General features: G+C 45.6%; 1 protein-coding gene across 1 annotated transcript in view; it reads right to left on the bottom strand.

Moving 5' to 3' along the window:
• Positions 1-9316, bottom strand: part of UGT8 (UDP glycosyltransferase 8) — a 33849-nt gene extending 24533 nt beyond the window's left edge. Inside the window, exon 1 of the mRNA XM_066184855.1 lies at positions 8993-9316. The gene's annotated coding sequence lies outside the window, so the exon portion shown is untranslated. The remainder of the gene's footprint in view (positions 1-8992) is intronic.
• Between the last annotated feature and the right edge of the window lie 3172 nt (positions 9317-12488).

Genomic DNA, 12488 nt, shown 5'->3' with positions numbered 1-12488 from the left:
GACAGTAAGGAAGACCATGACCTTCAAGCTAAAACTTGCCCCCTTTACCATTCCTTTAAGCTGGGAATTGTAAAACATTTCTTAACCCATAATATTGTTTCCTGTGCTGTACATATTCCACAGGAAATCCAAAATACTACTCCCTAATCCTTAAGGAGCACAACAGTAAACCAGGCCCTCAAGCACATTTCAGGCAGCAAACTGCAGTTTAAGGCTAGGGAGCACTTGGTACTAAATGACCCACGTGCTGAAAAGCAGCAAAAACCCATCAGAAATGCAGAAACGTGCAGAGTCTCAGAGCAACAAACCAGGAAATTATCTGGGAAGAGACTCTGGTACCAGGTATTGTACAACCTTTGGATTTATGTCCTTAAATTTTCCCTATCACACATCCTGTTACTAATTGCTGAGGCACAGTGCGTGCTGTGATTGCTATTCTGTGTTGCAATGTTTTAGATGAGTGGTGTGATCTGGCTTTCAACCACAGGCTCCTTTTCCAACCAAATGAATAAATTAAGAAATCAGTAAGACACGCGTATCAAGAGCAGGGTTTTGCACTTACTTTGTACAGTCTCCCAAACAAAATCACCTATCCAATGACAGAAGCATTTCAGTGAGTACAGGAACTTACACAGACAAAAGAGGAAGACTTACGGGCATTACAGTGTCGCTGCAATCCTCTGTCAGACTTCTTGTGCAAACAGCAAAGGAGCCATTCAGAGGGAGTCAAAAGGATATGCAATTTGTGAAACCACTTTTAGTAACCACTTACTGTATGTGCAACAGGTTTTATCAAACACTGAAGGGTTTTACCTAAGCTTTTGTACTCAGCCATGGTAGAAAAAGGATTTTAGAAATCCTCACTTCACAGGTAGCACGGCTGAAGGGGCACTTCTTCAAAATACACGTTCTACAGTTTACACACAATATATTTTCAATAAGCATGCTAACAGATGGATCTTTCAGAAGTTACATGGGAATATAACTATTATGCAAGGCATTCTGTCCTATTAGGATGACTTTATAGCAAGTGGCCAAAGTTATAACACTCCTGGTAGCACTTCATCGCTGGCTTTTGCAAAGCAGTGCTCTGTGATTCTTCATGGCTATGAAAACCTGTCCCAAACTTCTGAAAAGACTGAGCATATCTTAAAAGATTAAATATTTACAAATATTATCTTTATGGACTGGTTATATTCTAAATCTACTCATGGTACCCACATCTATTAATAGCAATAATTTTATCTTTTAGTCAAGTCCCTTACAAACCCAAGCACGCCCTGCATGCTTTGGGGTCATAATGCTGCAGTAGTGACTATATCAGCCAAAATCTGATTTCCCTGAGAGTAAAGGATTCAAGTCTAATTAAATATTTTCATAACATGAACTAAGTTCCAACAGGGCAAAGGCATCTTCCACTCCACATGACCTAGATTCCTTAGTACTCTGCACTAAAACTGAGCAAACAACACACAGTAAAAATTATAAACTTTATTGAAGGTCAATATTTTACGAGTATCCATTTTCCAAGTTCAGCCCAACTAACTACATGGAATTGAGTTTCATCAAGATCTTGAAACCTGTGAAACATTAACCTCTGAAGACCTACCAGGTAGGGTAGTCAAAACATAGCAGAAGACATTCTTGAGGCATTTTAATAACCCAAATAAAAACAAATAGAGCAAGAACAGCCAGTCCTTTTTGTCCTGTTTCGCACCGGTCATCTCAAACGGGGCACGTCAAGATCCCTACAATTTGTAAGGCTTTCCTTAGAGAGGATTAGCAAAGCCAAGCACCCACACACTGCCCCAAAAGCTGCGTGCCTTGCAGCGAGGGCAGCCCGACCCCGTGTGCCAGCAGCTCGGGTTTCTCCGCATTGGCGCTCCCCACGGTGCAGCTCTGCTCCTGGTTGCCCGTGGTTATCCCAGCCCCGGCACCTTGGGCAGACAACTGCTGACTGCATACAGCCAAGAGCCATCTGTCTGCAAGCGAGACACGTGTATTCCTGCTGGACAGACTTGTCTGCCCCATCCAACGTGACGTGAGAACCTCTCCTGACACAGTACGCGTTTTCCTTCACCGCTACCGGGAACTCGCATGACACACGGTGTTTTGGCAACAACACTCGAGTCCCTTGACAAAGTCCCCTCAGCCCCTGGAGATCTTTCCTCCAAGTGCCCAGGCCTGAAACCAGAAGTTTCTCAACCTGCTGCAGACATTTTGCACCAGAAATGCTGCTGTGCCATCAGGGCTGGGGGTATTAACGGACAGGAGCCAACAGGTGATTCCACGTTTCCAGCCGACACCAGTGCCGGTGAAGATGTTTTTTACCAGCCCTGCTCCTGCGGTGTGACCACCGTGCCCTGAAGACACCAGGAGCAGAGTAACTCACCACAGGACTAAGGGCTGAACATAAAAGGAAGCTTTCTACCTGCAGAGAGGACAAGGCACAAGTGTCACACCAGCTGGTGGAGATAAAGATGCCCCCACGGAAGGGTCAAAGCTGCCCATGGAGTCTTTGCTCTCACACCGGCATCAAAGGACAGGCGGGAAGAGTGGCTGAATGAAGTGCCAAAAACATGGGAAGAGGAAAAAAAGACAAAACCTGACTCTGATATTCAACACTTTAACTAATGACTGGATCTCCTTTGATATGATGACCCTCTGAAGAAGGGGCTGGAAGAAACTGCAGTGCACTTGGTTGTGAGCCTAATCTGTTGGTGCCTGTAGTTATATGCTACCATCACCCAAGCATGAATTTTGCCTCATGAACGAGCCTCAGGACCTGAAACAACATTAGTTTTAAACCCATTTTACTGGGATTTTCACTTAACTTCAATAATTATTGGGGGGATGCTTTGCTTTTCACTCCAGCTGGCTTCAGCTTGGTACAAGCTCTCCCTGGTCACGCCATCACATGACACCCAGAAGCACTCAATGAATTTCTTTGTTCCATTTCTGACTTCACCCTATAGCAAATAAGCACATTTTAACAAGCCACACAAACACAGTCACAAAGGAAACTATCACAGGTTTGTTTCGGCAGTGGGAAATACAACTTGGAATAAAGTAAAAACACTTCGTTTCATCATGTTTTGCTCTTATTCAGCTCAATTAAAATAATTGCAGCAACACCACACATGCCAAAAACATTTAGCTTATTCAGTCTGTTAATTAATAGGTTCTGTTTTGAAACTTACAGGTCAGTTTTCTTCAAATTCAGCTGTTGTCTGTCACTTTCAGATTTATATTTTGAGTGCCTGCTTTGAACTATCTCCTGGTAGAATCTGGGCCTAGACTAAGGGTAAAAGTAGTGTAAGCTTTCCTGTGTAGTTTAATCCTGAGATTCTGATTTTAAGAGCAAGACCACATCACCTACCAGAGCTACAGGGGACAGAAATCAACTTGGGAATCTTCTGAAAGGTGCAAAATACACTCCAGTAAGGGTTGAGGCTTCTTTTTTTTTTTTTTTTTTTTTTTTTGGGGCAGCTGTATAAAAAAATTTAAATACACATAAGCTTCCTGAAAATTTCTAGCACCAGTAGTTGAGTAAGACTAGAGTATAATTCAAGAAAGGAACAATCTGAAGACAGGGTTTGTAGATTTTCAAAGATAGCCTGAGGCTTCAGTACATTCTCTTAATTCACACGTATTAAGGAAAAGAGAAAATAAATCCAAAGGTTACAAGGGTCAAGAGGGAGATGGTTCCCATCTCCAAGACTACAACTCCCCGAATGATCTGGGTGTGAAACCTAAACAAATGAACAATAACCCATGCAGGCACAACCCCAAGTGTTTCTACACATGCACACGTCTGTTCCTACCCACCAAAATGGCCCTTCCCAGGTATTCCTCCACTTCTAGAAAGCAACTAAAACTTTTTCAACATGAACACTACATAGTAATAAATACCTGATGAGGGTTTAAAACAGAAAAAACTTTATAGCCTGTATCTGTAATTATTTCATTAATAAGCAGTTTAAGGCAAGACTCATTGTCTAATAAAAGCATAGTCTGAGATAAAATGGTTTGGAATGCTCCAAGTGTACTTCCATGAAAATAAAGCTAATTGATAAACAAGCAAAATAATCACTGCAGTGTCACAACGCACAGCAATTAATGGTTTATGATTAGGAGTGGTTCAAGGAATATGACAGCTTTACTGCTGTATTTTACACACTCAGATCTGTTTTTCAAGATTCTCAACGTGAGAAAAAAAAAAAATCAGATAATCATCAGCTGTCCTTGGGCAAGTTTCCACGCAAGTCCTCACAGGATTGACACCACCAGCTCCCGTTTCCTTTTAGCCCCACCAGTCATGGATGCCCCAAGCACCAGACTGGCCTATCCAGACATGTTACTGAAATACACGTGGAATTTTCCACTTTGCACTGCTGGGAAGCAGAATGTGAGCAGACAAAACTCCACACAAGCATTTCAAGCTCGATTACTTAGGATAAAATTTTGCACCCAGGGACCAAACGCCGTACACATCGCCACGCACCCCTCAAAGCTCAGCTTCCAGAAATAAAGTTCTTCTAAGGAGCAGCAAGGCTTCATCAGGGGTGCAATTCTCCACCAAAGCTTCGCTGGCATTTACAGTGCACTGATGTACAGGTTTTAACTGAACCATGCTGACTTTGGAAAGTGCCAAACCCAGCCCTCCAGTGCCAGTAACCTTCTAGCCAAGAACACTCCTGAGAAGGATTCTGCTACAAGGTCCACCTCAGCACACCACACTATTAAAATAGAGGTACTTTTGAGCTGATTAAGATAAGATAAATTGGCAGAAGTGACTTCCCAAGCAAACCTACCAAAAAAAAAACCCAAACCTGTTTAGCTCCTTGCAACCAGCACCTACGCTCTGTAACAACTATCTCATTTTAAAAATCCCTGGCACTTGGAAATCTGAGGCGGATACGACATGAAGTACAACCACAGCTGCTGGGGGTGGCCATGGCAGTGGGCTCTGCTGCCACACCTCCCACCTCAGCTCACCAGCCAGCTGTGAATCTCGTGTTGGAAGCAGCATCCTGGGCGGCACTCCTGCTCCTCACCCAGATTTCATTCACAGAGACATGCTCCCTTCATCTCATCTGCGGTGTCAGCCAGAAAACCTCACTGTGCAGTGTCACCAGACCTCACTTGGCCTCGAATCTGGGTATTTCTCAGTTGAAACATTAAATTGGGAAGATACAGTGATATCCTGAAAATAAAGCTAAGAGCAAGTAAGAAACCATGAGTACTGGCCATGTGTTTTCTTGAGGCCTTTTTGCTTCTCTTTTTGTTTGCACTGTACGAGGTTTTTTGTGATTTTTTTTTTAAGCCAGCACTTCATTTTTGTTGAAAGTTTTTGCAATACTTTTTAAGATGTCTATTTCATGAACTGGTGCTCTTGGCATTAAAGCACTTGATTCATTCGACTTAAGTTAAATAACTTTCAAACTGGATGGGGGCTGTGGAAAAAAAAAACCCAAACCAAATCAAATACAAAATTTGTAACTGCATTTTAATCTAAAACGCTGGGTTGTCTAAATTTAACGTTTGAAGTTTTGGTTTACACTTATGCACTTCATCTTCAGGAATAACAAATAAATTAAATAACTTTTTCCAGACTGGTGGTAAAAATAATTCCTCTAATGGAATATAGTTTTGAATTAAGAAACTTGGAAGGTCCTCCAACTTCTACATTCTCTGTTACCTCCCTCTAAATACGCTGAGACACAGCCTTAATATTTGAATTTTTTTTTAACGCATGCTGTTTCTGCAGGGCATCAAGGCTCACTTCCAGCTCAGAATCAGAAGCTGACTCAAGACTTCCCATTAACTCTCCCTTTAGTTACTGAGTAAGAAAGGAAAATAGTCTTAAGTTGCTTATTTTTTGTGAAGCTGAACCGTCCATTCATAGGAGGAAAAACCAGCACAGAGCAAAGAAGAAAGCTATGCTTGTTTCCCTACACAAATAAAATTATGGGCATGACAACTGTGCTGCTCAAGAGAAATGGTCATAACAAACCACTTTATAGCCACAGTTTGGACTGCAAACCATTTAAATGCCGATTTCTTACAAGGAACATCAGCACCTCACACCCTGAGCATTTTAACATCCATCCATCCATCCAAGTGTCATAAAAGATCAAAACCAATTCATCAAAGGGGTCTAGAAACCTTATGTCACAAGTCTTGTTGGAAACTGCCTCCCAGCAAAGCTGTCCTAGGGGAAGGACAGAGAATTCGATTAAATGCTTCCAGTGGATTTTACTTCCTGGAAAACAGGGAGAAGAGCCCTCTACAACACCTATTCACAAACACTTGGAGCTGTATCAGAACATCAGTTTTCAGCCCAAAGATACTTTCCAAAACAACAATAAGAGGTCAATCCTTGCTGAAATTTTTCTGAGGACTAGAAATACCAACAAAGGAGGTGAACGATGTCAAATGCTTCTCATGTATCAGCATTTCTCAAACACAGTTCTGTTCTCTTCACAAATATGTCTTTGTAATAATCAAACAGGAATGAAAACGTTTGTTGAAAGTCTAGAGCTGGAGAAAAAAAAAAGTTATTTCATTTGCTGAGCATCTCACGAATTTGATCTCGCCACAAACAACCCAATAGGCTTTAATACTGCAGTGGGACTTCTCTTTTAAGTAAAAGACAAGGAATAAGGAATAAGCCCAGGTAAATTCCTGCACTGTTCTGAAGGGAGCAGCCTGCCTAAAACAGAAATGTGGACAAAAAAAGACTTTAAAGAGCCCGAAGTGGAAAACAGCAGGAAAAGTAGGCCTGGCAATAAACACTCAGCAGTTTAAGTCAGAACTAATGTATCTAGTGCCCAAGAGCATCAATTAGAAAATAACCAAGTCAGGACAAACATTGTCACACTTTTAATTACTCCAGCCCACTGCTTCCATGGCACTTACTCAGCAAGTCCCTTCAATCCACTCACACGGGCAGGGAGAGGACTCAGAGCTCAGGTGACATCCCTGATGGATCATTTCAGATGTCCTCTCCTCCAGCCCTGGTTAATCCCACGGGTTTCTCCACCCAGATCCTGCTTCAGAACAACCCAACTGTTTAGAGGCACCCTAAGAAAATAAAATCTACTGTTTACGAAACACTGACATGATTCTCACCTCTGAGTCTCAGTGTTTAACAGACACATCACAAGACAAATATTTTATTTTCTCGTCTTCTATAAAGAGCTTCTGTTAACAGGAAACATACAAAAAAAAAAAAAGGAAAATAAATCACAAGCATTTTGTGCTAAATACTCATTTCCCTGTATGTCAACTGAAATATTTTCACAACAGCATGAAAGCTGTCTCAGAGCACAAGACTCCAGCACAAACTGGTCGGTCTTTGGAAAAGAAAAGCCACTGCAGTATCCAATGTTCGGCCTGGATCAATGACTGAAACAAAGGAACAAAAACAAGGAAATGTGAAGCAAAGGTGAATTGCATGCTGTGTGGTGTCGGTGCTTTAAAACCAGCTCAGCTAAAAATCTAAGTGACCTTGTGTGGTAACTGCTTGGAGAAGCAGGCAGGCAGCTTCAGACTGGAAACACTAACTGAGAAAATGTTGGCAATAAAGGTCTGGAAATAAGCAATATAATGTGAATTATGCCCCAAACTAAGTCACTCGGTTGTAACACGAAAGAAAAAAAATTCATTTCAAGGTGTTTGCTTTGGGGGAGGAGACCTTCAAGGATGCCTACTACTAGAGTTGCTCCCTGCTGTCTGTCCATCCCCAGGGAACTCTGATGAGCGTGCAAAACGGGCTGCGCAATCCCCGACGATTCCCCGCCGTTCCCCGGCCAGCGCTCAAACGAGCAGGTGGACAGTAAGAGACAAGATGGCACAGGACACCCGCTCAAACACCGCAACTCCAGCGATGCGCCGCCCGAAAAGTTCACGCTTGACCGTTTTCCTCCTTTCTGAGCCCAACCGGGAGGCGCAGCAGCAATTACGCAACGCTGTTCCTTCTCGGGCGGCTGGGATGGGAGCTCGGGGGATATCCAGGGAGGGCACCGCATCCCGGGCGCTCCGGGAGCCATCCCGGGCCCACGGTGTCCCTCACGCCGCCGCCCCCGAGCCGGCAGCCGGGTGGCAACCCGACGAGGGGGGCTCTGCGCCCACACAGCGCGGGGCTCCCCCCGCTGACACCACCGCGGGGCGGCTGTCGGCGACAGCCCCTCACGGCGACACCGGGCAGTTCACGGGGACCGGCCGAAAGGAGCCGGGATCCGGCGTCCGAAAGGCGGCGATTCCCGCGTCCCCCCCTCAGCTCCCGCCCTCCGCGCCCCGCGCTCGCGCCTCGCCCTCAGGGACCCGCGGCGGGGCGTCCCCTCAGCCTTCCCGCTCCCCTCACGGCGCCCCAGCTTCCTCCAGGAGCAGCGCCGGCACCTGCCGGGCTTCCCCGCACTCGCCGCTGCGGCGCCGCACGACGACCACGCCAGAGCCCGCCTGATGAGCGCCCGCCGGCCGCGCCGCACAGGCACCCCGGGCCCTTCTTGTCTCCCCCCGCCGAGCGCCCCTCACGAAAAAGGCGGGAAGGGACGTGTCCTTCTGGCGCCCCGCAGGACATGGCGCTCCCCCACACCCCTCAGCTCCCTCCTCAGGTCACACCGTCCCCTCGCTCGGAGACACCGCATCGACGCGGCTCCCCTGCGGCTCCTTCTCTCGGCTCTCACGCCACGCCACGGGTTTTCCCCTTAGCTCCCCGGTTCTTACCCCCAATTCCACGGCTCTTCCCCTCAGCCCTCCGCCTCTCACCCCCCCCCTTGAATGGCTCTCCCTCCTCCCGCTCCACCAGAGCCTCCGCCGCGGGCACCCGGGGGCTTCCCCTTACGCTACGGGAGGGAAGAGAGAGAAGGTGGACAGGACAAGCAGCGAGGTGGAACGACAGCCCCTCTCCGCCTCCCCACCCCGACCCTCTGCTGCGCGCCGCAGCCGGGACCGCCCGGCCCCCCTGGGTACCGCCGAGGCCCCTCACCGCTCTCCCTTCAGGGCCGCTCCTCCGCGTCGCTGCCTCTGGTAAGGAGCCGACGAGCGCAGCTCCGCTCGGGGCTCTTGTCCTTCAGCCGGGTCCGCCCGGCCCGGGCTGCGGCGCTGCTGCGGCGCCGAGAGCGCCGGGCCCGCCGGTGCCTCCGCCCGGGCTCTGCTGCACCTGCTGCGGGGCTGAGCTGCCCTGCGAGCAGAGGAGGCTCCCTCGCTCCGTCCTCCCTCAACTTCGCATCACTCCGGGCTGCCCCCGCTCCGCCCCACCGCATGCACCGGCGCTGCCGCTCGCCCCCGCGTCCGGGGAAAGGCTCGGCTGCCCTCCCGCCCCATGCACTGCCCCGCTGCCGGGACGGCGGGCAGCTCCCGGCACAGGGCAGGTCCCCTGCGCCCGCCCCTGGCGGGAGGGACCGCGGCCGCCGCCGCCAATCAGCTCCGGCCCGGCCGCTCGTCGGTCCCAGCCCCGGGCCGCGGGGAGCTGCCCTGCGCCGGGGGCTCCGAGCCGCGTCCCAGCGCTCAGCTAGCTGAGCGCCAGCTAAACAACGTAGTTATCCCGTCCTCGCCCACCCGACAGGCTTTAAATACAAATAAGTGCAATTTCAATACAAATTACCCAATTGGTTTCGCGCGCGTGTGTGTGGTTTGGGTGGATGTGGATTTGGGGTTTTTTTCCCCCATGTTATTTGCCTATTGTCTAATAACGATCTATCAAAATACAGTAAAACTGTGTTGTCGTAGCTGACAGACAGTAAAGTTCTTTGAGACAACAGGATTTTCCCCTCACCTCTCACACACTCTAAAATTGAAAGTTTCCCTGCTTCTTTTAACTTACACGTTCACTGGAGTTTTTGCAACGAGCTTTTAAGGACAAGAAGTGTCAGATTGTTTTCCTGATTTGACGGATCAAGTTACTCCTTTAATAAAAGTGAAGGTTTAAGTTTCATCAGACAAAACAAAAAAGTTAATGAAATTGGAATGATAGGTTAATGAAACGGCATGATAAGGAAAATGAACATAAGCTTTAAATTGTTCCCCGTTCTAGTCAAGATGACTTGCAAAAGAAAATGAAACTTTACTTTCACTCAGATTAATCCATTTTATTTGGGACATAATTTTTTTTAATATTCATTATAGAGCTTTTTAAGAGCTCTTCTGTTTCTCACATATAGAACAAATCATTAAAGTTTCTCAAACTTCACACTCCTTTTGATGTTCAGTTAACATTAAATCGTGTTCAGCCTTTATGGGTGGTAATGAAATCCTACAAGCTAATAGTGGCCTTTGGCTTAAGGTAAATATTGAGCTCTAAAAATGAAGTTCTGAAGTTAAATGTCCCAAAACCAACTATATTCACGCTCTTGTGATGAAAGGTTTAGTTGCTTATCGGCAAAATAAATTTCAATTTACATTCGGTAAGAATTGAATAAATTCAGTTCCTCTGCAAATCCAAACGACCTTCTTGTTCCTGTGGCAAGCGATTCAGTAAATCCCAAAGCAGCAGAGCCGTTCCTAAGGCACAACCATCTTTCCTTGCCTTGTAATGGCAACTTTCCTTGAGCTTCCATCAACTCTAGGTATATGTACATCATACTGCCCTGTCTTTGCCTGTTATGGTTCCACGCTACTGCCAAACTGATTTTATTTCGAACTCCAGATTTGTGTATGATTTTGTTTTGAACAATTTTGTGCTTCTTTCAAAGTAAATATAAGGCATTCATTATTTGCTAAGCTATGATTATAACTCTAAGGTGTACAAGTTACACAGCAAATACTGAAACGAGGATTTTTTGTTCTTCACCATATTCCAGAAACTAACAAAGAAATTCTGTCCTGCAAAAGTTTTGGAGTCTTGGAATCTGAAATTGTGATAAGGAAATCAGATTCAAATAAAGTAATAAAAATTCACAGAATGCTACAAATACGAAGCATTCTTAATTTTAATTAAAGTTTTACAGAGCTAATAAACACTTCAAAGCATTTTCAACAACCTTCTGTTGTTGTCTATCTTCATATTATTTTTCAAGAGAGGAATTTAATTAATTTGCTTCTAATTTGGACAGTTATGTCATCAAACTTATTTTTCCCTGCTGAGGAACAAGAAATGCCTCTTGACGTGACATTTCTCTGAGGTAGTAGAGTTCCTTCTTCCAACAGTGTGAAGTCAGAACTTGATTATGTTGGAGGAAGACAATGGTTCCCTGTTGCGTTTTTGTCCTGGTGGAGTTTTTATCATGCTCATAAGAATCAAGAAACGCTACACTGTTAATTCCAGATTTGTGATTCTGCAAATCCAGTTGATTGAACGGGACAATATGTGTAAGTTCTATTGAAGATTATGTCCCTTGTGCTTTTCTACTGATTTGCACAGGTCTGGTCAAAGAGGAAGGAATTTCTTCAGGAGATTTCTGGATCATGATGATTGACATCGAGTTCTTTAAGTGTTTTTTCCTCAGCTTTGATTGTTTTGGCTTTACATGCACATACCTCAAGAGTTTTGACAGAGCAAAATACAAGTATCACCTTCCTTGTAACTCACATTCCAAGACAGTGTTAGCTGCTTTTGCTTCCTAATTGGCATGCAATCACAAGCAACCAAACAAATTTATTTAAATAGGGTTTATAGTTCTTTAGCCTTTCCCATATGCCAGAAGGAATTAATCATCTGAAATGTATAGTACCCGATTTAACTGCAGCGTCACCAGACAACCAGCACTTCTAGATCTGTTTTCCACGTCTTTGGAACCTGCTCACAGGTCCTCATAAAAGCAAGAAAAACATACAAACGAGTCTGCCTTTGCTGTAGGCAACTGTTGGCCTTGTTATCTCACCCAAGTGACACTGACACACAAGGTAATTCTACCTGAATGGGTGAGCCCCATAACTGTGGATTACAGCTAGAAATGGTTCCCAGCAGAGAACTAAAGTGATCACCCCCTGCTCTGTGGCTCGTGTAGGTGTGAAATGGTAATTTCTAGTCAACTGATGTATATTTGGGTAGCAGCAGACAGTTTTTCTCCGAGGTGACAAATCCGTGATGTGCCTGCAGTTGTTCTTTCAGTGCAGCCTGTATAATTACAAAACACAATGTTCTATTTCCTGGGGCAAAAATTTTAACAAAGGAAGAAGGAATCCTTTATGGACAAATTTAGGTGAGACCTCATGTCTTACTTACCCCTTGTCTGGCAGTACTGTAAGTTTCTGAGGAGGTTTGTTGACCATGGGGTCAGGACACTGGAATGAGGATAAATCCCACTTTGCTGGGGACGTTCTGTGGTCCTCCCAGGGAGGAGCACTTAAAGCGTTTGAGCAGATCAAGCGGCTCTCCTATGAGGAAAGACTGAAGAAGGTGTAACTCTTCTGTGTGGAAAGGAAATAGCTGAGAGAGGGTTTGGGCAAGATCTGCAAAACCATGAAGGGGGCAGAGATGACAGCTACACAGCTGCTCTTCACTAGAAGCTGTGATTTAAGAACAGGTGACAGTAACCGAAGCA

The sequence above is a fragment of the Chamaea fasciata genome, unplaced genomic scaffold (assembly GCF_029207755.1).
Source record: "Chamaea fasciata isolate MVZ Bird 193981 ecotype frontalis unplaced genomic scaffold, bChaFas1.0.hap1 SCAF_6, whole genome shotgun sequence".
Taxonomy (NCBI): Eukaryota; Metazoa; Chordata; class Aves; order Passeriformes; family Sylviidae; genus Chamaea; species Chamaea fasciata.
Note: the sequence above shows the minus strand (reverse complement) of the source record. Positions and strands in the feature narration are given on the sequence as shown.